General features: G+C 38.9%; 1 non-coding gene across 1 annotated transcript; it reads right to left on the bottom strand.

The window, feature by feature from the left end:
• Positions 1-243: 243 nt before the first annotated feature.
• LOC127110065 (small nucleolar RNA R71) lies at positions 244-350 on the bottom strand. The gene has a single exon (XR_007797303.1). It is a non-coding gene; the product is annotated as a small nucleolar RNA R71 (small nucleolar RNA).
• Positions 351-6,506: the final 6,156 nt, after the last annotated feature.

Raw genomic sequence — 6,506 nt, 5'->3', positions numbered from 1 at the left:
AGACAATTCGCAGGTCTCGCTACTGAGAACCCAAACCAACATTTAAAAATATTTCTTCAATTAGCAGACACTTTTAAAACCAATGGAGCTTCTCCTGAGGCAATACGTTTAAGATTATTTCCTTTTTCCCTCAGAGATAAATCCCTATCATGGTTAGCTTCCCTTCCACCCAATTCCATTACGACTTGGGATAACCTTAGAAGAGTTTTTCTTACTAGATATTTTCCCCCGAGTAAAACCGTCGTTCTTCGAAACCATATAACTAGATTTACCCAAAACCAAGGAGAATCGTTGTTCGAAGCTTGGGAGAGATATAAAGAGTTGTTACGAGCATGCCCACATCATGGCTTAGAAAATTGGTTAATCATTCAAACCTTCTATAATGGAATTCATTACAACACAAAGATGACCATCGACGCTGCCGTAGGCGGTGCTCTGATGAACAAACCTTATCCTGAAGCTAGTGCCCTCATCAAAGATATGGCTCAAAACCATCAATCATGGGGAGTCGAACGAGCGACAGTTGAGAAGAAGGAAGCCCAAGGAGGAGTGAATGAACTAAGCTCTATAGACATGATGCAAGCTAAAATAGACGCATTAGCTCTTAAGGTCAAGCGTATGTGCATAAACCCGAATACTGTAGCCGCAGTTTCGTCGGATTGTGAGATATGTGGAACCAAAGGACACCAATCCGCATAATGCAGTCTATTAAATGAAACCCACTCTGAGCAAGTGAACTACACCCAAGGGAACCCATACTCGAATACCTATAACCCTGGTTGGAGGAATCATTCGAACTTCTCCTATAAAAACAATAACCCAATCCAAAATAATGCACCTCCGAGACCTAGTTATCAAGCCCCTAGATCAAATCAACCTATGCAACCTGTACCACCAAAGCCGAGCCTTGAGAAAATTATGGAAAATTTTATCACCGCTCAAACCCAACAAAACAAGGAGTTCATGAACCAAAACAATCATGTTAATGAATTGATTACTCAGTTAGGAACCAAGGTTGACCAAATAGTTACTCATACTAAGATGCTTGAAACCCAGATCTCTCAGGTAGCTTTAAACCAAGCCCCTCAGACTACTCCTGGAGGACAATTCCCTGGACAACCTCAACAAAATCCGAGAGGACAAGCCAATGCCATTACCCTACGAAGTGGGAACGCTTATGATGAGCCACCAAACCCTAGATTGAGTGAACCCGAAACTTCTAAGGAATGTACCAAACCCACGGACGAAGTAAAGGAACCAGAGGAATCTGAAAACCAGGAAGGTCGAGAAAAAGGAGAAGAACCTAAAGATAAAACTTATGTACCACCCCCGCCATATAAACCACCTATACCATATCCACAAAGACTCAAACAAACCCAGATCAATAAACAGTATCAAAAATTTATTAAAGTCATAGAAAAACTTCATGTAGAAATCCCTTTCACAGAAGCCATCACCCAAATACCTTCTTATGCAAAGTTTCTCAAAGACATCCTTACCAACAAACGTAGACTTGACGATCCGAAGCCTTTGGAATGTAATTCTATTTCCGAGGACAAATTAGCAAAGAAAGATAAAGATCCTGGAAATTTCTCCATTCCTTGCCTTTTGGGTAATCATGTCATCGAAAAATATTTTCTAGACTTAGGAGCTAGTGTGAGCCTAATGCCTTTAGCAGTTTGTGAGAGGTTAAACTTAGGAGAATTATAGCCCACTAAGATGTCACTTCAGTTAGCCGATAGATCTGTTAAATATCCGATAGGCATTTTAGAAGATGTTCCTGTTAGGATAGGTAAGTTATTTATCCCTACTGACTTTGTTGTCATGGACATCAAAGAGGACAATGATATACCAATCCTTCTAGGTAGACCATTCTTATCGACTGCAGGAGCCATAATAGATGTCAAGAAAGGAAAGTTGACATTTGAAGTAGGTGACGAGAAAATAGAATTTATACTTTCGAAATTTCTTATGGCACCTGTGATGGGAGACTCGTGTTATGCCTTAGATATCATTGATGAATGTGTTAGAGAATTAGAACAAAAAGAAATTATAAAAACAATTAAGTTACCATCAACTCTCATAAGGGAAGATGATGACTTTAAGAAACCCTACATCGATGATAACCTTTATGAATGTTTATCCCTTACCCCAGATCCTATGCCATGACCTAAGAAACCAACCTTAGAACTTAAGGAACTGCCTAAGAACCTGAGATATGAGTTCCTCGATGAAAAGATGAATCGTCCAGTTATAGTTAGTGCTACCTTGAGCCAAAAGGAAACGAACCAACTTTTAGACGTTTTACGAAGATATCCCTCAGCCTTAGGATATAATATCTCTGACCTGAAAGGTATAAGCCCATCCGTATGCATGCATCGGATTTCGCTAGAAGAAGATTCAAAACCCTCTAGGGAGCATCAGAGAAGAATAAACCCTATAATGAGTGATGTTGTTAAAAAGGAAGTTCTTAAGTTACTTGAGGCAGGTATAATCTACCAGATCGCAGATAGTAAGTGGGTGAGCCCTATGCATGTAGTACCTAAAAAGGGAGGCATCACAGTCGTGCAAAACGATAAAGACGAACATGTAGCAAAACGTTTAGAAGGAGGATGACGGATGTGTATAGATTATAGAAAATTAAATAAAGCAACTAGGAAGGATCATTTCCCTTTACCATTTATAGACCAGATGTTGGAGCGTCTAGCCAGACACTCTTACTTCTGTTATCTAGATGGATACTCTGGATTCTTCCAAATGCCTATCCACCCCGAAGATCAAGAAAAAACTACCTTTACATGCCCTTATGGAACTTTTGCCTACAGACGGATGCCATTCGGCCTCTGTAATGCCCCAGCTACTTTCCAACGCTGCATGATGTCAATCTTCGCAGATTACCTAGATGGTATCATGGAAGTGTTTATGGATGATTTCTCGGTTTGCGGATTTGATTTCCACAATTGTCTTGCTAACCTTGAGAAAATCCTGGAGAGATGCGTGGAGGTGAACCTCGTGCTAAACTGGGAAAAGTGTCATTTCATGGTGACCGAAGGAATAGTTTTAGGACATATAGTTTTTGAAAAAGGTATAGAGGTAGATAGAGCTAAAATAGAAGTTATAGAAAACCTAAAACCACCAAAAACCATCAGAGAAGTCCGAAGCTTTCTTGGACACGCTGGATTCTACCGACGTTTTATTAAGGACTTCTCCAAAATAACTAAACCTTTAACTGGACTCTAAATGAAAGATGCTGAATTCATTTTCGATGAAAAATGTAATGACGCATTTAATCTTTTAAAGTAAGCGTTAGTATCGGCACCCATTATGAAACCACCTGATTGGTCAGAACCTTTTGAGATAATGTGCGATGCTAGTGATTATGCAGTTGGAGTCGTTCTAGGAAAAAGGAAAGATAAAAAATTACATGCCATTGATTATGCCAGTAGAACCCTAGATGCTGCCCAACTTAGCTACGCAGCAACTGAAAAAGAATTACTCACTGTAGTTTTCGCTATAGACAAATTTAGATCTTATCTAGTAGGAGCAAAAATTATAGTTTACACCGATCATGCTGCCATTCGTTACCTATTAAGTAAAAAAGATGCCAAGCCCAGGTTACTCCGATGGATTCTATTACTACAAGAGTTTGATTTAGACATAAGAGATAAAAAGGCACTGAAAATGTAGTAGCCGATCACCTTTCTAGGCTAGAACATCTAAAACCTGAACTAGTACCCATAAATGATGATTTCGCCTATGATAGACTGATCGCTAGAGTAGAAACCATTGAAGATAATAACCTAGACCTTTATGAGCACCCTCAAAATTCCTTAGCAATAAGTAGCGTACCCTGGTATGCAGACTTCGTTAATTACCTAGCTGCTGATATAGTACCCCCTGATCTTGACTACCACCGCAAGAAGAAATTCTTCCACGATGTGAGAAACTTCTATTGGGACGAACCGCTCCTTTTCAAAAGGGGTAAAGATGACATTTTTCGCCGTTGCGTTCTAGAAGAAGAGGTAAATAGTATTATCGAGCATTGTCATTCTGCACCTTATGGTGGACATGCGAGCACCTCTAAGACATACGCCAAGATTCTTCAAGCTGGCCTATTCTGGCCTACCATGTGGCGTAATGTCTATGCTTGCATTGTCAAATGTGATAGATGCCAACGCACTGGAAACATTTCAAGGCGTGATGAAATGCCTCTAAGAAACATTCAGGAAGTACAACTCTTTGACGTATGGGGTATAGATTTCATGGGACCTTTCCCACCATCCTTAGGGAACATGTATATCTTAGTAGCTGTGGACTATGTGTCTAAGTGGATTGAAGTTATAGCTGCACCCACAAACGACACTAGGGTAGTGATTAAACTATTTAAAAACTATATATTCCCTAGATTTGGAACACCACGTTTAGTCATAAGTGAAATTCTGGTGTAGTCAGAGTTCAGATGTTCTACTCCAAGTAATGACATCTGATCCAACATTGTTACTAATACAACAAGACAGTTATACAAATTAAAACCCAGTACTGATATGCACACATTCACAGATGTCACGACATCTGCTACTATATCACCATAGAATGGAAGAACACCCAGTTCTGTCCATCTAGTACAAAGACACAGCAGAAATCAAACATAGCACTTACTTCTGTTGAGCCTGCACAGTTATCAGCATGATGTCTCAACATTGATTTGAACATCACATGTTACAGCATTACAGGTTGACCTTATTTTATAACATACATAATTATAACATGCAGAAGGTAAAAACACAAGTAATTGTTAACCCAGTTCGGTGCAACATCACCTACTCTGGGGGCATACCAAGCCAGGAAGAAGATCCACTATCAGCAGTATTAATTCAGAGTTAAACTCCCCCGTTTACAACTCTTCACTTAATCCCTACCCAATGCAATCTATACCTAGGAACTCCTAGATAGAAACCACCAGTTTCCATTCCTATCACTACAATTTCAATGTAATGCTAAACAACTTGAACTTGCTTCACAGCTTCGTTCAAGACCATAACAACTCTTACCTACAGGCTTTGAGTTACAAATAATCTCATGCTTTGAGCACTGAGAAACACATGGTAACCTTCCCACAGGTTGGGAGGTTTTTCTCACACACACCCCTAATTTTTAATTATTTGAGGCTTACAAAACCTAGGTTACAATCTGCTATTTATAACCTAAACACCCAACTGGATTTGGGCCTTGTACTTGTATTTCTTAAAATTAAGGTTAGGCAAGTTAACCTAACTTCCACATATTAGGGTGCTAACAAATAGGCTACTTGTTAGGGCTCTTGAATTTAGCTCTTCTATTAATTTCCTGGATTTTAGCACAACTATTAGATTCCTGAAAAACAGCCTGAGATAAATACTGAAACAGAAAAACTAACTAGCCTACACTTTAGCATATGGTGTCAGGAATGAATATCACAACATTCAGTTTGACGTCCAGAACATAGGCCATATGCTAACTCTGTTATTCTCCTGAAAACCAGTCTGAAAGAAATACTGAGCTGTAATAAATACTGAACTATACCAGAAAAACTAACTGGCCTATAAGTCAGTATCTGTTGTCAGGAATGAATGTCATAACATTCAGTTTGACATCCAGACAATAGGTTTTGTGCTAGGTCTGTTATTCTCCTGAAAAACAGCCTGAAATAAATACTGAACCATAACAGAAAAACCAACTAGCCTATAGTTCAGTATCTGCTGTCAGGGATGAATGTCATAACATCCAGTTTGACATTCAGTAAGTCCTGTATTGAATGACTGTCATAACAAAATAGAAAATCAGCCTGCTGTTAGTTTCCTGAAAATCAGCCTGAGATAAATAACAGAAAAACTAACTGGCCTGTCAGGAATGAATGTCATAACATTCTGTTTGACATTCAGAGAATGCTGTCATGAATGACTGTCATAACAGAACAGAAAATCAGCCTGAACTAAATACTGAACTACAGCAGAAAAACTGATTAATCTATAATTCAGTATCTGCTGTCAGGGATGAGTGTCATAACATCCAGTTTGACATTCAGTAAATCCTATATTAGCTAATCCTGCAGCATACTACTTAAGCATGTCATGACATCAGTCAAGACATCTAAGTACAGTAACTGGTTTAACACAAAATGCAGCCAATCAAAACATCTACAAACTCCCCCTTTGGCAAATTTTTGGCTAAAATGCCTTGGCATCACAGCAGAGAATCAAGTTAGCTAATACACTAATCACACACCGAAGATAAACTTCACACAGCAGCAGCACATAGAAGATAGCAAACAACAGCATAACCTCTTGTTTTAGAGGACCTTCATCTTCACAGAAATCTGTTGTCCTGGGGTACATTTGTTACTCCCCCTTTTTGTCAAAAATGTTGCCAAAGCAACACTTAATATGACAGACCAACAACAATAAAGTTACAAGCAAATTTCAGAAACACACACTTGATTTTACTTCACAGTTTCAATCAAGAATACA

Source organism: Lathyrus oleraceus, chromosome 7, assembly GCF_024323335.1.
Source record: "Lathyrus oleraceus cultivar Zhongwan6 chromosome 7, CAAS_Psat_ZW6_1.0, whole genome shotgun sequence".
NCBI lineage: Eukaryota > Viridiplantae > Streptophyta > Magnoliopsida > Fabales > Fabaceae > Lathyrus > Lathyrus oleraceus.
The sequence above is the reverse complement of the archived record's forward strand: the minus strand, read 5'-3'. Positions and strand labels throughout refer to the sequence as shown.